Source organism: Leuciscus leuciscus, assembly GCF_965113295.1.
Source record: "Leuciscus leuciscus genome assembly, chromosome: 5".
In the NCBI taxonomy this organism is placed as follows: Eukaryota; Metazoa; Chordata; class Actinopteri; order Cypriniformes; family Leuciscidae; genus Leuciscus; species Leuciscus leuciscus.
The window spans coordinates 33,007,834-33,025,811 of record NC_138729.1 but is presented as its reverse complement, the minus strand read 5'-3'; the positions used below and the strand labels follow the sequence as shown (position 1 = coordinate 33,025,811).

At 38.7% G+C, this 17,978-nt stretch overlaps 1 long non-coding RNA gene across 1 annotated transcript; it reads left to right on the top strand.

Annotated features, from left to right (window-relative positions):
* Nucleotides 1-10,774: 10,774 nt before the first annotated feature.
* LOC309499436 lies at nt 10,775-17,670 on the top strand. The gene is made up of 5 exons (XR_014206249.1): nt 10,775-10,822; nt 10,902-10,968; nt 11,525-16,023; nt 16,179-16,254; nt 16,527-17,670. It is a non-coding gene; the product is annotated as an uncharacterized lncRNA (long non-coding RNA).
* Nucleotides 17,671-17,978: the final 308 nt, after the last annotated feature.

The window sequence follows — 17,978 nt, the reverse complement described above, 5'->3', positions numbered from 1 at the left end:
TACTTCCGCTGTGTTTGGAATAGACGTAAATTCTGGAGAAGGCAGATGCTAAAATTGGAAGTTGGCCTGCACTACGCCCGGGATATCTGCAACGATGTTAATGGTGTGTGTTAAGGCCAATTTAAATAAATGCCGTCGTGAGCATTTATACTTCTGCGAATGTCTGTGTTGCTCTGCAGTTACACCGCCAAAACGCTAGTTGGCGCGGGTGGGTTTTAATGTTCCAGTTCCACTGTGTTTACATTCCTCGCGGCTATTTTGAGTTTAGGTTTCTACGAGCAATGGCGACTGGAGGAGTCATACAGATGGCTGTATTTCCGCACTTCTTCAAGCAATCTCTCGGTTTCCATGGCTCTTCACTGATCTTCGGAATTTAAAAATGGCGGGCGGGCGGTGCAGAGTGCAGAAGATCATTCCGGAAATGCGTAGGAGGAAACGCGATGCTATCCAGCCGACCAATCACAGATCTTGCGGTCCGCGTCGCCGCGACGCGTAGTTACATTTTTGAGGAGGTGCGCGTCAGGGTACGGCGAAGGGTACGACGTACGTCAATGCGTATGCTACGCCGTACCTTCTACGCGCACCCGACGCAGAAGTATAAATTGGCATTTACTCCCATGGTGAATTATGAGACATTCGAGATATAAAAAAAGACACTTCAGGGCGTTTGTTGATTTAATAGATGACGTTCTTGTTAGGCTTTTCCCCCCATTTAAATGGGTGTCTTTTTTCAGGATCGTCTGGAGTTCATTCAGTTGCATGTAAGAATTTAAAGGAATCTTCCTACTGAGAATTTTCGATCTTTCTCGATAAACGCTTCACACATTTCTCACAAGCCACGTTGCGCGAATTGAAAATAGCCTAAAGGCTGATTTATACTTCTGCGTCGGACCTACGCCGGAGCCTCTACGCTGTAGGCAACGCGTTGGTTTTCATTTATACTTCTGCGTCGTTGTCCGCGTTCACGCGCGCAGAGGGAGCATGTGAAACCCGAGGGAGCGGTCCAACAGACCAATCACAGCGCTTGCGTCCGCGTAGAGTTGACGCGTTGTTACATTTTTGGAGAGGTGCACGTCGGGTACGCCCAATGGAAACACGTCAATTTCGCAAAAACACCCATATATTGCAGAAAGTTACGCTCGTGTAGCAGATTGGGGATTTCCCTCCCTTACTCCCGCTGGTGGAGAACGGGAATACTTTCCCCATAGATTCAGCTGTGTCAGATACCGGCTGGTTAATCATTATCATGGTTGCACTTATAATAAAAGCAAGACGCACAAGTAACAGTTATACAGCTGAGCTGGGAACGCTCGGCGTTTTAGTGCCCGCCCTCTCAGACACGTTAGGTGTGTTCGACATCGGCTGCGGCTGGATGTAACCGATCGGCGAGAGTAGCCGCGTGCAGGCGGGGAGGAGCTGCAAACGGAGACGTGAAGTCGGACACTTTCTGGTTCCCGTAGTGACCGCTCACGTGGTGTTCGCGTACTTTACCACAGCTGCAGTGAAATAAATGTAATATTGGCCAAATAATACACAGATGTTTCAGAGACATTTTCATTCAATATGCCTACTTTATGTACTGCTTCATACAGCGTCTGTTTGAACAAGAATAAAGTTCAACATAATTGCTACTATTAATGAAGTGGAGTCTATACGTTTTTTAATCAGTTTTAATTTGATAAACATGACACAATATAACATACGACATGAAAAGAGTGTTTACTGTTATAAAAAACTGATTTGTGAGCTTTAGAGTAACTAAAGGTGTTCGAATAAACACGAAACACACGTGATCGTTGTCATGCGGTGAATCCGGCCAATCGTGGGACAGCTGTGTCGTCATCAGCCCTCCTGCAGCCCAGTGCAGTCGCTCCTGAGAAGCTGCGCTGGCTGAGTTCTCCGGCTACTCTCGAAATGCTCTCGCGGTACTTTGATGGCATATGTCACAGTCACGTGGCGTCGGCGCTGTATCAAGTCGGACAAAATTTCTAACCGGCATGCACTGCTTCAAGTCAGCCGCCGATCGGTCTGCGCAGAGCTGTATGAAGTCGAACAAGCCTATTGCCTTATTAACACGGGGCCACACAACTGGCCGTGGGACCTTCTTCTGTCTAAAGCCCTCATTATGCTTCTGCGTCAACTCCACGGCGTAGCTACGCCGTCACTCCAACGGCGTCGTGACCGTTTTATGGTTCTGCGTCGGGTTGCGTTGCATCGCGGTGCATTTCACCGCCAGAACGCTAGGGGGGTGGTGTGGTTCGCGAATCTCTTTCCTAGTTTGTTTTGGTTCCATGCGCCGGTTCCGCTTTTTCATTTCCGACAATGGCGAGCGAAAGAGAGAGAGTGTTGTTGCAGCTGGAGCTAATCAACAAATGATTTTATTGCAAATGTTTAATCGTAGAAGAAAAAGACGTCAGCGAAGGTGGTCTGTACGACCAGTGCACGAAGACAGGGGAAGGATTGGCGAATTTGTTACGGTTGTTCGACCGCTGAGGGACTTGGACGAAGAAATGCACTTTAAGTATTTTCGGATGTCGAAAGGTCGATTTGACGATCTTGTTCATCGTTTAAAGCCGTTAATACAGCATCAGACTACACACAGTATGCCTATTGACCTCGCTCAGAGACTGGCAGTGACTTTAAAGATTTTATCTTCGGGTGCAAAGATCACCGGGTTGGGCTACAAAATGGGTTCGACCACGGTGCCATGGCAGGATAATGTAGTGTCCCGTGGCAGACTTGGTTAATTACTTGATATCCATGATGTACCCGTGAACATTGTATTGTAAATAAACAACAAACATTGATTTGATTGATTGAAGTTTATTTCTAGCAACAACAAAAAAAGAAAAGAATATATATAAATATATACATATACACTACCGGTCAAAAGTTTTAGATCGGTAAGATTTTTAATGTTTTTAAAAGAAGTCTCTTCTGCTCACCAAGGCTGTGTTTAGTATATAAAAAACAATAAAACAAAACATATTTTATGACAATTTAAAATGACTGTTTTCTATTTTAATATATTTTACTCCGGAAATGATGTATAATCTGACCAATCACAGCCCCTGCGGTCTGCGTCACCGCGACGCGTAGTTACAATTTTTTGGAGGTGCACGTCAAGCTACGGCGGAGGGGTCGCGTCGAGGTTCGCGTCGACGCAGAGGGGTCCGCGGGGGTACGCCGTCGATTCGACGCAGAAGCATAAAACAGGCTTAAGGCCTCATTATACTTCTGCGTCGGACCTACGCCGGAGCCTATACGCCGTAGGCAACGTGTTGGTTTTAATTTATACTTCTGCGTTGTTGTCCGCGTTGACGCGCACCTAGGGAGCATGTGAAACCCAGAGGGAGGGGCTCTGGCAGACCAATCACAGCGCTTGCGTCCGCGTAGAATTGACGCGTTGTTACATTTTTGGAGAGGTGCACGTCAGGGTACGCCGAAGGGTACGCGCTACACACAGCCTACGACATAGCTACGGCGGCAGTTCGACGCAGAAGTATAAATAGGCCTGGGACCAGCTCTCGGAGGAAGCCGAGTGAGGACGGAAGGGAGGAAACCGTGGGGAGAAACATCGGATGACGACAATGATCAAGAAATGGATTATCAGGAAGTAAGAGACAATAAAAGGAAGAAAAAGATCAGCAAGGGTGATGGATCTGATTGTGAACGAACAATTAATAAAGTAAATCAAACGAGAAGTGAAGCTGATAAAGAGGAGGAAAGAGAAATCAAGGTCCTAATTACTTTTTGCTAAGCAGTCAGAACAACAAACTCATCCTGTTAAATAATCGAAAGCAATTGAGAAAGAGATAGGAGTAGTGAAAGCTGTAGCTTGTCTAAACAATGGAAGAATAGTGATTAAATGTAGCCTAAGGATGAAAAGCAAAAACAAAAAAGCTCTGAAAATGAAAAGGCTGGCAGGAGGAAAGATATCATGCACAGAAATGGGTAATGGAATCAGAGGGGTTATTTCAGGAGTAGCCTACCTCTTAATGTTAAGTGTGGATGATATTAAAGGAAATCTAAGTGGAGGCATAGACGTTGGAACAGGGGGGGCGCCTTGACACCAGTTACTCCATGTAGGCCTATGATTCGCTCTTTTGTTGTTCTGTTTTCTTTCAGGATCAAAAATAAAAACAATGAAAGCGTTTATCTGTATTTCCGACTGATGAGAACTATGCATATGCACTCATAAATCAGTCAATTTTGTATTTTATTATGAGATATTTTATTCTAATGTGATCAGTGACTCAAGCACTGATGGACCAAAGAGCGCGCATTTCGACATTTGCAGTAAAAAAACTTGAAATATAAATTCTCAGAAAATGCATTTAATACCAATATATTGAAACGTCTGTTTATATAGGCCTACTCCATTAATAAAGGAGTCCAGACATTGGAAAAATATCAGTCCACATGCGTTTTATATTTAATATGAGGGAAATAGACATGCATGCATGCGTGACACAAAAAATCTTTAACTTTTAGGTAGCAAAATATTTTTTAGTAATTCTGTCAATTACACTAAGGTTTTTACATTGTCTGCTATATATATGCATCTTATTTATTAAATACGGGTAATTGATTGATAAAACAATGATCAAAATTAAGATACAATTTATACAAAACGAATATATTTAAAAAAAAAGTTCTCTATAAAACAAAACTTAATGAAGAAGTCGTCAAAATCATGTTTTACCAAAAACAGCGCCGTTGCTAGGAGGGCGCCAGCGCCTCTGCCTTTCAGCGCCTCTGCCTCGCGAGTGGATGATAGCCCTGAAGACGCCTAGCAATGATATACCTTTAGTGGTAGTATACCTTTAGTTAAGTTATACCTATGAGTCTTCGTAGCGCGCTAACAGACAATTTTATCGGGAAACGCAGCCCAGGTATGATGCATATGATGCGTAACGGAGATTCCAAAGCGCTCTTCTTTGGTCAGAACCATGGAGAGCGATCGCGGATAGGTCTGTCCTACGCACCGAAACTTTTAACAATGCAACAAAATATTTAAAGAGCATCAAGCTATTAAAATCTATATGTATATGCACAGATAATATAACAGTAGACTATATGACTCAATATTTTTTTATTAGGTTAAGCAGTGATTGGAGAGTGATCGTGGGTCCGACCCCCAATTGGTTTGGCCCATCCAAAACTGGAATCCTGGGGCCGTGCCTGGGCCACACTGAGCTGTGCGTAACGCCCACAGACGTGAAGTGAATGTATGTATTTGACAATCTGAATATCAGATATTTCATGCCATAGCTAACACATTTGTGAATATTCTGAATAAAAAAGGAAAAATTACATAAAAGCAGATCTCATTCATTCATTCAGCGCTGTTAAGCGCTCCGTGGATAGACTGAAGGAGTGCTCCGTGGAGCTCGCTGAACTTCAGACACACACGCGTTTATGACCCTGCTCTGCGTAAACGCATTTTGACATAGATTTCATTGAAGGTAAATTGGAGCGGCCACAGCTGTGCGTAACGGCCACACACGTGAAGTGAACGAGACAGGCTGCTGTCCGGTACTGTCTGAAATGGTTAACTCTGTGGCGATGCATGTGCAAAACAGATTAAATTAATCATAAAGTCAATATGTACTCATTAGTATGTTTGAATGATGGGAAATCAACAAGAATGAATATAGTTAAAGGCGGCTTGTCATGTTTAGATCTCACAATAACATCAGCTGCATTAGCAGGTAAGTGCACTTGGAGCGTACAAGAAGATAATTTGGGCAGTGATCACTGGCCAGTAGTTTGTAAGTTTCAGAGTGCAGTACAAAAGCAAAGTGTCAGCCAGTGTGCAAGGTGGGGATTTAAACAGGCAAGGTGGTAGGAGTTTTGTGAGTTGTGTGAAGAAAATTTCAAAAATATGAAGCTGGAAGGGAATATTGAGGAGAGATATAAAAAAGTAGTAAATGGAATCATTTTAGCAGCGAACCTATCTATACCATTAATAAGAGGAAATGGGAAAAGAAAGAAAAATGTTCCATGGTGGTCTGAAGAATGCACAATGGCAATTAAAGAAAGGAATAAGGCATTCCGGGTTTTAAAAAGGTTAATAACTCAAGATACAGTAGATTATCAGAAAAAAAGGGCAGCTGCAAGAAGGGTAATTAAAAGTGCAAAGAGAAAAGCATAGCAGGAGTTCTGTAACACAATTGGGAGAGAGACTGGAATGCATGTGGTATGGAGAATGATAAGGAAAATGAATGGTATTAATACTCAAACAAATTCCTGTAATTGAGGAAGATGGAAAAGTGGCCAGAACAGATAAAGAAAATATAGAAATATTGGCCAAAACATTTGCTAAAGTCCATAGTATTGAAAACTTGAGTGATAAGTTTTTAAAAAGAAGACAAGAGTTAAATAAAATGTATGAGAATGTTTGTATGAAAAAACAAGAAGTTGATAGTAATATGGATGATGATTTTGATCTCTTTGAGCTAAAAATTGCTATTAGCAATTCAAAGGATACAACACCAGGAAGAGACAGGATCAGCTATAGTATGTTAAAAAAACTTACCGGACGTAGCCATTAAAGTAATATTGGATGTATATAACCAGATATGGAATGAAGGTAACTTACCCAAAGAGTGGAAAAATGCAATAGTGATACCAGTAGCAAAACCAGGTAAAGATGCAACAAAATCAAGTAGCTATAGGCCAATTGCTCTTACATCTACATTATGTAAGGTGATGGAAAAAATGATAGTAAGAAGATTCAATTATTTTTTGGAGAAAAATGAAATTTTATCACCAGCTCAAAGTGGGTTTAGGAGGAAAAGATCTACAATGGATGCGTTGCTATTATTTGAAAATGAGGTTAAAAAAGCTTTAACAATGAAATAATTTCTTGTTGCTGTTTTCTTTGATATTGAAAAGGCATACGACACTTTACGGAGGGAGGGACTATTAATTAAGCTAGATAAAATCGGAGTAGGAGGGAGAATGTATAACTTGATATTCGATTTCTTGTTTAAGCGTACATTTCAGGTTAGAATAGGGGAAGACATGTCAACACTGCATGATATTCTGAATGTGACTCCACAAGGAAGTGTAATCAGTCCAATTTTATTTAATATAATGATTAATGATATTTTTGAAAGAGTTAAACCAAGTATGGGAAAGGCACTATATGCAGATGATGGTGCAGTGTGGAAAAGAGGTAGGAACTTAGGGAATGTAGTCAAAGGAATACAAGAATCAAATATAGCTGCAAGCAGCAATTACCGGGGCCAAGCAGAATAAGACGACAAGACATGCCAAAATGTCTGAAAGTGTCAGACCAACTGCAACAATCAGCAATTAAAGACATTTAAAGAGGATTTTAGACGAAATGGCTGAAAAATCATAGAAACAGTCAATAAAAATATGATTTAATGCATTATCACTTTTGACCAATAGGTGGCGCAGTTACAAAACTGATGTGATGTGGTCAGAGTGAAGTGACAATGACACATACAAAGTTTGGTGTCAATATGTCAAGGCATTGCAGAGATAAAGCCTGAATAGTGCTATTAGCATCATGCCTCAACTTTGCTGCTGCGCTATACGAAAACGGTTTGGTCTACCCACACGAAATCCATAACTTTGAGTCGGCACAGTCTGGAGATGATACGATTCGATTTTGGTGAAAATCGGACAAACGGTCTAGGAGGAGTTCGAAAAAGTAGGTTTTGAATGAAAATCAAGATGGCGGACAGGAAGTTTGGCCAAATAAGGTAAACTTGGTATCTATGTTCTCGGCTTGACCCAAGGAATCTATTAAGACCAGTGGCATTTCAGTAGCCAGATTTATTCAAAAGTTATTAGCCTTTTTGTAAATGTTGTTATAAGTTTTGACCACTAGGTGGCGCTGTTTCGAAATATTTTGAATACCTTTAGGGGATGATGCTGATGGCACATTCTGAGTTTTGTAATATTACACTAATGCATTTGTTTAGTATAGCACTTTATTTCACAAAACTGTATTGAAGTCAATGGGAATTTCATGTTTTGTTCTATTATAGCGCCACCAAGAGGCTCAGTCCCACAATTTTTTTTATGTGTCCTCAGAGTGAGCCCATACATATGTGTGTCGATTTTGGTGAAAATATCTCAATTCGCTTCAGAGTTATAGACATTTATATGAAAAAACACGTAAAAAATGACTGACACATGACTTTGATTGGAATTTACTACCCCTAAACATCAATATTTTCGCTATCGACCTATGTTTCCAAACTTCTGACGGTGGTTTCGTCTCGATCGGACAAACGGTTTCGAAGATATAGCCAAATGTTTTTTAAGCGCTAAATCACAACGCTACACAAACCGTGAGGCGACACCTAGCATGTTTGGTATCGTTGGACTCGGCAAGGATTCAGGAGTCTAATGAGATGAGTTTGGTGAAAATAAGTCAACCACACCCAAAGTTATAAGCATTTGGAAAAAAAAATTCACCACTAGGTGGCGCTGTTTCGAAACTTCTCACGCTCCTTCAGAACATCGTGCTGATGACCCATACCAAGTTTCGTAACAATCCGTTCATGCGTTCTTAAAATACAGCATTTTAGCACAAAATTCAAAATGGCCGACAGTCAAAATGGCCGATATGGTAAAATTTTATATCAGTCGACTCGGCATGTTGACCTGAATCTAACGAGACCAATTTTATGATTTTTGGACAAACCATTCAGAAGTTATAAGCAAAAATAGCCATTTTTCATATCTCCGGACCAGTAGGTGGCTTGGCCCCTAATAAATGAAGTTCAAAGGTGGTCAGTGGATTGGGGACTTAAGATTTCAGTATTAAAGACCCAATATATGGTTTTTACAAAGAAAAGGAAAATGGAACAAATGACTTTGAAATTATATGATCAATTATTAGAAAGAGTGACAGAATTTAAATACCTTGGGTTAATATTTGATGGAAAGTTAACAAGGAATAGACATATTAAGAAAATTGAGAATAAGTGCAAAGGAGTAATAAATTGCATGACTTCAATAGCCAAATATGAGTGGGGAGCGAGGAAAAGCGCAATATTACATGTATATCAAGCCTTAATACGGTCAAGTTTAGATTATGGGTGTGCAGTGTATGGTGCTGCAGCAAAATCAGAGCTAAAGAAGTTGGACAACGTACAGGCTAGGGCACTTAGAATTTGCTGTGGAGCAATAAGATCAACCCCTCTAGATGCCATTAGGGCTGAAATAGGGGAGATGCCACTAGACTTAAGAAGGGAAAAGCTTACAATTATGTACTGGGTTAATTTGCAGGGTTGTAATAAGAGTCATCGCACACAAGCAATTTTAAATGACTGTTGGGAATATAAAAAGAATAATGGGAATAGTTTTGGATGGAAGTATAAACAATGGGAATAACAAGCGGCAATAGTCGCTAAACGCCATCGCGTACATATAAATCTCTGACCCATCGTCTTCTTCCTCGTCGAATTTCTGTCGCTCTACATACGACATCTGGTATAATTGAAACGATTGGCTATGAGCTACGTACAGGCGCATTTGATAGACATTCGTAGCGCCCAATAAACGGCTCTGGGCATTCGTAAACCACACCTCAAATACGAGAAAATGAACATGTGGTTCCCAGACCGACGTTAGCCAGGCTAATTAAAAGGGGTATCGGTGTGGAATATTCCTGAACCTAATGTTGAAATGAGACTGCTGGAGGATCGGGAGAAAGCAGAAGAAGGATATACTAATAGTTATGAAATTAATGGTTTTATGAGAGAAAATTTGTATTCTTGTATACAGATTTATACAGATGGATCTAAAGATCCAGTCGAACAAAAAGTGGGAGTAGGAGTATATATTCCAAAATTTGAGACGAAAATAAGTTTAAGGTTGAGAGACAAAATGTCTGTATATTCAACAGAACTAGTTGCTGTAATAGTAGGATTGCAGTGGTTAGAGGAGACTAAGCCAAATAGGATGCCGACTGTAATTTGCTCAGATTCTGCATCAGCACTTAAAAGTAGCCTATATTGTCAACAAAAACTGACAGAGAAGACCTGCTAGTAGAAATGTATACATTATTATATAGGCTGAACATAGAGGGTATAATTGTATACTTTTGTTGGGTGCCGGCACATATTGGGATAGTAGGAAACGAAATAGCGGATAAATTAGCAAAAAAAAAGGAAAACATAGAAAGGAAGAAGTAATGATTTCTAGACTAAGAATGGGTCATACAGGGTTAAACTCAACATTGGCATTAATGGGAAAACATGGAAATGGTATGTGTGATGAATGTGGTGTTGTTGAAACAGTAGAACATGTGTTTTTTAAGTGTTGTAAATACGAAGAACAGCGTAGCGATCTTTTTAGAAATATAAAGAACAGGCCAGTGAGTATAATGGACCTATTGGGAAAGGGTTTGAGTGATAGAGGTTTAAGGACGTGATAACATTTTTAGAGCTTACAGGACTAGATCACCGGATCTAGAGCCTGAGGAGAAGGAGCCAGTAGCTCTGATCATCCTGGAGGTTGAGGAGATCAGTGTGGAAGCTGGAGGAGCTGAACACGCAGCGTCAGCTGAAGCTTGGTCTCTGATCCTCTGGGATGTAAAACTTTTTTTTTCTCTCCTGCAATTCAGATCCATTACTCATGTGTGCAAGGTATACAGTAGGTGGCGTATACTCCGAAGGAGTGAACAGCCATGAAACGGAGGAAAAAAAGAAAAGAAAGAAAATACAGCTGAGCTTGTGTTTAACCATTTCTGGTTACTCCCTTGCTTTCCTTTTTTTTTTTTTTTGCCTTTTCCTGATGGAGTCGTGTAGGTCACTTATCTGTCCTATCTCAGGTATGTGGATGAGTGTCATGTGGCATGTGATTTATTTTTTTGTGTAATGTTGGTGTGCAACCTATAGCCTGTTCTGCAGTCGCTACAGTGCAGTGAGAGCATGTTGCAGCATGCAGTCGTTTATATGGCTACGTTGTTCTGCCGCAGTAAGTATGATCTCTTTCTGGTGGATTCTTTTATGCTTTGAAAAGTGCTTAAACCTCATTGCTGCGTGTATGGCAAGCCGTTTTAACTTTTATTCATTTCCAGGATACTAATTATTGATATCAGTAATTTGCATTTTTACTAGTAACAATGTAATTATTGATATCAAATTATATTTTTACTAGTAAGAAATCAATTCTTGATATCAACAATTGATTTTGAATGGCAGCCTATGGTGACATTTCACTAGTGAAAATATAATTACAGATATCAACAATTAAATTGTTGCTTTCAATTTTTGATATCAACAATGTTGATATCGAGAATTCAATTGTTGATATCGAGAATTCAACTGTTGATATCGAGAATTCAACTGTTGATATCAAAAATGTAATTCTTGATATCAACAATTCATATCCTGGAAATTAATAAAAGTTAAAACGGCTTGCCATAGTATGGTGTGTGTGTGTGTGTGTGTGTGTGTGTGTGTGTGTGTGTGTGTGTGTGTGTGTGTGTGTGTGTGTGTGTGTGTGTGTGTGTGTGTGTGTGTGTGTGCAGGTTGGGGGGCGTGCATAACGGCGTGCTTCCAGCTCGGAGCCCTGTAAGCGCATCTGTAATCAGCAGGATACACGGACATGGACCCAGACTATACGCTGCTGTTTTGTCTTCATTATAAATGCATTGCTATTTTGTCTCCCTTATAAATTTGTGGACTTTTTATGGAACTTTTTATGGAACCTGTAATTTAAGTGCTGTGGGTTCTCTCTGGGATATCTGTAAAAGGGTGTTTGGCCCACTTACTTTTGGGGTGTAGTGTTAAACACACTTGAGTGTGGATTTGTTTCATTGCCTTTGTAGTGTGGGACACTAGTGTGTGGGTGTTGTGAGTGATTACTTACGAGGTGGGTCAGGGATTCTTTTTCCTGTTAGTGTCTTTGATTAACCCCCAGTATTTATCTATTTTATTTTTGTTTTTCTTTGTTTTATTTAAAATACCTTCTTTTTGTATTGACGTGGGTCAATACAGAGGTAAATGTCTGGAAGGTTGGGAAAGCACTAGTGAATGTGCTGTTCTTTTCAATGTGGAAAGATTTTATATAATCATAAATTACTTTTAATTGTCAGAACAGTCTCAGTCCTCTTTGGGAAGAACGAACCTGTCTGGTCTGAGTATTACATTTCCTTGGGGGAAAGCCCCAAGATGGCGTAGTTGGTTACGTTGAAAATATTATTAGAGTTTTATTAATCTGAATTTCCTTGCTGCTTATCTTGGCTATTATTTCTCTCTTGGCCCATCTCGCCACACTCGCATGAGGTGGTTTTTCAGGCAATTCGAAAAAGGAATATGGGAGAGAGGGGCACAACCTAACATTTTTGTTTGACTTTCTCGGTTTGTGTAAATTCACTTGGGGTTCAGAGTATTTTTATTTTTTTTATTCACATGTCTAGTACAATTATGTGGTTTTGTTTCATTTATGTAGTGCATACTTTTTTCTTAATTTACCCCGAAATAATGAAAGTGAAATGTGACAACATGCCCCATAGGTGGGGCACATGTGAGGGGCACATTGTAACATGACCATATGACAGCTTAAAATGTTATCTGATCTAATTAAAAAAACAAGACAAACTAAAATATTTTGGCAATAAAATACAATTATAAAATGTTTCATACAAAATAATGGCATTTTTTAATAATTAAAAATAAAGTCATTTTTGAGTTTGCCAACAAACACATCACAAAACACAGCTATACAGCATAGTTCAAAACATAATAATTTCTGAACATTGACTCTCAGTCTTTATTCACCCTTTTCTCATGGTTTCTCAATAGAATTAATAAAAGTATAGAATAGCAGTTCTAATAGGGGTACACTGTAAAGCAGTGTTACAACATGCCCCAACTGCGCAACTGGTATTTAAACCCGACGAGTGTCTTCTGCTGGTTAAATCAGCCTTAAAGAACTCTCAACTGTTAAATAACAGATATAAGATTAAAATAATATCAGATTTGTCTATAATTTTAAATAAACACAAAAAAACAGTGTTGAAAATTAAACTTAAGAAATTTACTTTTTCTATGGTTAAATAATTGTTCTGTTATATCTTCCAAAGATTTTACAAATTTTTCTCTATATAGTGTTGATATGGCAACTAGTAAATACACTACGTTTCATCATGCTGGCATGTGTGGAAAGTTTTAAACCATGTATTTGACAACTAGCCCCGTGTTCAGTTGACCACGTCTCAATGAGAAAGAGGTCTGACGTTAGCCAGGCTAGTCATTTTATGAAAAAAGGTTGAACAAATTGCAACAGAAGCAAACTCAACTGATTTTGTATCCTCAATATGTCCTGAGTAAGGAAAAAAAAAAAGCCCAGAAAATCCCATTAGGGGAAAGTTTCGAGAAAAGACCCAAATATAGCCTATTCATACGCCTATTCTGTATTCATTCTTTTTCTATAGGGTAAAAAAATTAACCTTTAGATATCACAATGAAAATTACTGTGTTGATTACTTACATCAAGACAAACAAAAAATGTATTACAAGTTTTTTTTAATTGTTTGTTAACATGGACAAACGGTGCATAATCTAATTACGTATGTGCTAATTTGCATAAATACCACAACAGATCTAAACATTGGGTATAGCCAGGTGAAAATGTATTGTTTAATCTTGTTGACATAACAGTAAAATACTTAATGTTAAGGTCTGAATGGAACCCATTTAGGCTACCCATGAGCATTAATACATAGAGGCAGGAAGAACCAGCCTTTATTAATTATTATTGCAGAGATGGGGTTTGGGGCTGAGTCCGTGGGACTGTTTCTGGGGATTCACTTTTTATTTTGCCTACCTTTTGTCTTCTGCGTTCTCCTTACCATTGTCTCCTGTTCTTCCCTCAGACTCATCCCCCAGAAACAGTCCCAGGGACCCAGCCCCAAACCCAATCTCTTAAAAATTAATAAAGGCTGGTTTCTAAAGTACTTCTTCCTGCCTCTATGTATCAACTCCGATAAAAATCTCACCTGTCTGTAGTATTAATTATCCTAAAGGCGATGATTAGCTGGTTCAGGTGTATTTGATTAGGGTTGGAGGAGCTAAACTCTGCATCCAGGACCGACATTGGCCATCCTTGTTATTGATTAAATATGAAAGTAAAACGGCCAGTAGGTGGTGGCAAGTTACTGTTTTTACGGGCGAGTTATTCGTTTAAACTTCTCGTTCAAATCGGCTATTCTTTTGATGAATCACTGTAGCTTTACAGCTTGAAAGTCTTTGTAAAGTTAAATTAAACTGTCGTCTTCCCCTGTATATCATCAGTAGCCACGAGTCGCATTGGTGTGACTTCAACTCCCCTCTTCGATTGATTGGCTAGAGGAGTAGCTGTCAATCTAGAACTAGTGGACCAATGGTGACACTTAAGCCCGCCCTAATTTACATGAAATTGGAACTGCAACATTTTTGGGAAAGCAAGCGCAGAACATAGAAAGAAGAGCGAAGAGAAAAACAGCACAAGCGTACAAAAGAGTAAAATATGAGCAGAAAATGCAAGAGAGCACAAAGTAAAGAGTAATAAAACCAAGGAAAACATACGTTTTAAGAAATCATGACCATAATAAGTTTAAGTTTTGTGCAAAATAACTTTTAATGCGTTTAAAGTTTTTATTCATGCTTGTTATTTCTTGATTCACGCTTATTATATTTTGATCCGTGACCACGTTGTTTGCTATTCTGAAATTTTGCATTATTTTTTTCAGTTTGGGCAATATATTTTTACATGTGTTTTTACATTTTTGATTCACGCTTATTATTTTTTGATCCGTGGCTGCAATACTTAAAGCGGGATTTTGATCCCATACAAGGCCCAAAACAGAATTTACACCTTACAAATGTATTAAGAGTAGCCAACTTGTTCCAGCCCCCCTCCCCACATGCACACCCAATACAAACACATGCACATAACTCAAATGTTGTATCACTAATAATCATCATAAATATTAGTTATAAAATAAATATCACTAATAATAGCTATTCAAGTGATGTAATTCAAATCCTTCTGGATTTTAACAGTCTAACCCCACAATTCAGTAGCCTACTATAGATCACAGTCTCTGTGTTTTCAGCAATGCATTTCTAACATTAATAATGTGTTTAGAAACAAATCTCTGAATTGCCTTTACACAGAATTTTAACATAAAATAAAGTGTGACTAGTTTGGGCAAATAAAATGCCTTACATTCCAAAGAATTAAAAAAAGTCATTTTATATGGACATTTGTTCTGTGTGTGTTTGCATTTAATGTCTGTTGAAAGTGTGTAATATATGTTTTTTTATCTGACCTCTGCTTAAAAACTACTAATTGACTAATCATTTGGAAGTTTGTCTGGATTTATCATTTTTAAATAAACTTTGCATATTGATCCTACACCTGTTTGATCAACTTACCTGATTACAAGCACATTATCTCACCTTTTTGAATGAGAATTTGTAATGAATCTTCGCATAGTTTTTCTCCCATAAAACAACTATTGACCACGACTTTAGGGACCTCTGTTTCATAAGAATAGCCTATCAGGGACAATGTTCATAGAAATGACAAAACAACAGAGAATCATCCTCTCTAACTGTGAAGAAGAACCCTTTTCGGAAAACAACTTTCCTGGGAGTCTGGCTCATTGCGCTGACTTACTTGAGCTGCATCCAGATGTCCAACACGTCTACGCATGCAGACGCTATATGAGTAACTGTTTCCTGGCGTATTGAAGACAAGGGCGGTCTGTGCTGAACGTACGTGATCTGCACTGAAGAGCGTGACTATATAAGAGGGCCACTGACAGCCTGACAAACTAACGTGGTTGCATTATCCTTGCACATGGCTCGAGTCGAGATGTTTGAGTTAGCTGAGGAGCAGGGACAGATGATGCAGGTTTTGATGCGGCATTGTCAAACCATGAAGCGTCAGGAGACACGACTGCGCTTGGCCACTGCGGTGCTGCTCGCAACGTTCCTGGCGACTTTGCTCTGGCTACAGTTTAACCAACAAACTACTAAGGTAATATACAAGACCAAATTACACGTATGATTATAAACGTTTAAATCATTATTTTGTTGTTAACAGCCACTATCATTCAGATGTAATTAAAAGGGGAGACGTTGAAAACTGTCTCTGCATGTAACTCAAATAGCTGCTCTTCTGTTTTTCCTCAGGGTGCATTTTCAGGTGCCCATTCAGAGGCTTTGAAAACTGAAGGACCACCTGTAAGACACTCAGTACATCTTGAAAGTACGTTTAATAGTGGTAAATTATTTGATTATACCATTGAGTAATGCCACTTGATATAGCTTATGCATATGCAATCCTGTATATTGGCTTCTTCAACATGGTCCACTTATTAAGCTTAAGAAACAATTTATACAAATACTGTGTAATTAGTATAAGCGTTATTAAGTCTGTATGTCTTCAGAAATACTGTTGGAAAAATGTTTTATGACAGGGTCAATTTTACAGAGATTGGTGTTTTGTAAAGTCCTGCCTTGTTTTCTCTCTTAAATCAGCTGGAAAGCACTTTGGTGATTGTTCAGATGAACAGCCCATCAAGTGGAATATCATCAATGATGGCAATGACTACCAAAATTTCAAGCTGGAAAACCAAACAGTCCTCCACGTCTTCACAAAGGGTCTCTACTTGATCAATCTAAGGATCTCTTACCGTGTACCCTATAATCAGTGTAAGCCTCAGTCAGATTCAGAGTTTTTGCCTTTAGAGGTCAGGGTCTCGCAGAAGCATAGCAACTATGAAAAAGAGAGAGAGGTTATAAGTGGTATGGAGTCTATGTTATGTAAAGATTATTGGCTGCAGTCAATCACTTTAAATCGAGTTATCATGCTAGAAGCTGACACTAGTCTCAGGGTGAAACTTAACAAGAAAAGTTGCAAGTTTGTCAGCTGGTTTAGAAACAGTCACTTGGAAGTCACTTACCTCTAGCATTGGCTTTTAAAAAAAGGTTTTACTACCCGATTGCATTAATGCGCATTTGAGGTTTGTTTTTTATTCAGGTATACTTGATTTTTAATGACCTGTTATTTAGGTATAGATATGAGAATGTATAACCACTTTAATACATTTTCTAGTTTCAGAGGTTTGCTCTGATCCATAATGCTAAAAATTGTTATTAAATAACATGACTACACATAGCCTGTACTATCCACAAAAGAAGCAGTAGTGAATAATTAACTGTTGTTGTGCCAGCCAAATTGCACTAAAATGTTGGTAGCTAAACTATGTACATGTTTTATGTTAAAACTTTTTGAATGTGCATTTATTAACTTATTCATGAACAGACTTTTGTCGTCATTTGATTTTAAAAATCTTTTTTTTTAAGTTGGAACCCATCCTGTTTATTACATTTACCTCTAGGTGGCAAATTAATATATTTTTGTGTGGTTTACTCATATGTATGTGGTTTTGTATTTAAATTCAAATAAATATTTGTTTGTGAATTTGTTTCAAAACACCAGTTCATTACTTTTAACAATTTAAAACATACATATGTACAATGCAAAAACAATGACTACAAGAAACACTTTTACTTTAGTTTAGGTCAGGGCAGTTCCAGTAGCTCCTGATTCCTTGTATGTCTCCATTACTGGAATCTGGATTCTCTGTACTGCATGAATAAAGAGTTTGTGTTAATAGAATCAGTCTTCATGTCTGCTTTTATTCTTTGAAGATTTTTTGACTGACTGTTTAGCATCGAACAAAGAATACTTAATACTAAGTATTCTATTTGACAGGTCAAAACCTTTTTGGATTTTTTTTTTTTTTTTTATCTTGTGAAGACCAAGATACAGGATAAAACCAGGCTGGACTGGGTGCTTGTAATGATAATGAAGTCCTTAGACATGTAAATCTTTGACATGCTTTTCCTTTTTGAGCTTTCTTTGACCCTTTGAGCTTTTGCAGTTGAACTACTGTATTTTTTTTACAGTATGCAAGTACTAAATAT